We start from the raw sequence: 791 nt of genomic DNA on the forward strand, positions 1-791 counted from the left end.
TATATATATATAATATATATATATATATATATATATATATATACGTACATGCGCGTGCGCACACGTAAATGTACACAATATTTTAAATGGTGACCGTTTACCCGTGGAGGCAAAAGTATACTTCCAAAGTTACTCGTCATATAACTGATAACATTCAAGTATTCTCAGCATTCTTCATACAAAAACATTAATAACAAGATACATATATTTGATGCACATCCTTGCATCAAGACATTTCGGGTTATATTTGTTTATCGGAGATTTTGGGGTTAACAAATTAAGTTCACTTCCTCTTCCTCTTTATTTCCTTTGTCTTTCATTCGATTGACTTCTCTGTTAAACCCCCAATGCTGGAGAAATGTTCGCAGAACTCGGCAAATGAGATGAGTTGTGTCTCTTTTCATGTTTAGACATTACAGATTATTTCGAGTGTCAAAGTTCAAGTTTTCATTAAGTATGACCACGGCTTTTAAATTCATGTTGATCCTCGTGATGATGATGATGATGATGATGATGCTGATGATGATGTCGATGATGATGATGATGGTATGGTGGTGTTATTGATCATGTTGCTGTTGTCGATGATGATGATGATGATGATGGTGGTGAAGGTGTGGGTGTGTTATTGGTCGTCGTCGTCGTCGTCTGATGATGGTATTAATGATGTTGATGATGAACAGGATAATGTTGATGGTGGTGGTGGTCGTCGTCGTCGTCCGTGTGTTGTTGGACATCGTCTTAGTCGTATGAGAAATAGGTGGAAGAGATTCAAGGAGAAGTGCAAGGGGAGG

Source organism: Octopus bimaculoides, chromosome 7 (genome assembly GCF_001194135.2).
Source record: "Octopus bimaculoides isolate UCB-OBI-ISO-001 chromosome 7, ASM119413v2, whole genome shotgun sequence".
In the NCBI taxonomy this organism is placed as follows: domain Eukaryota; kingdom Metazoa; phylum Mollusca; class Cephalopoda; order Octopoda; family Octopodidae; genus Octopus; species Octopus bimaculoides.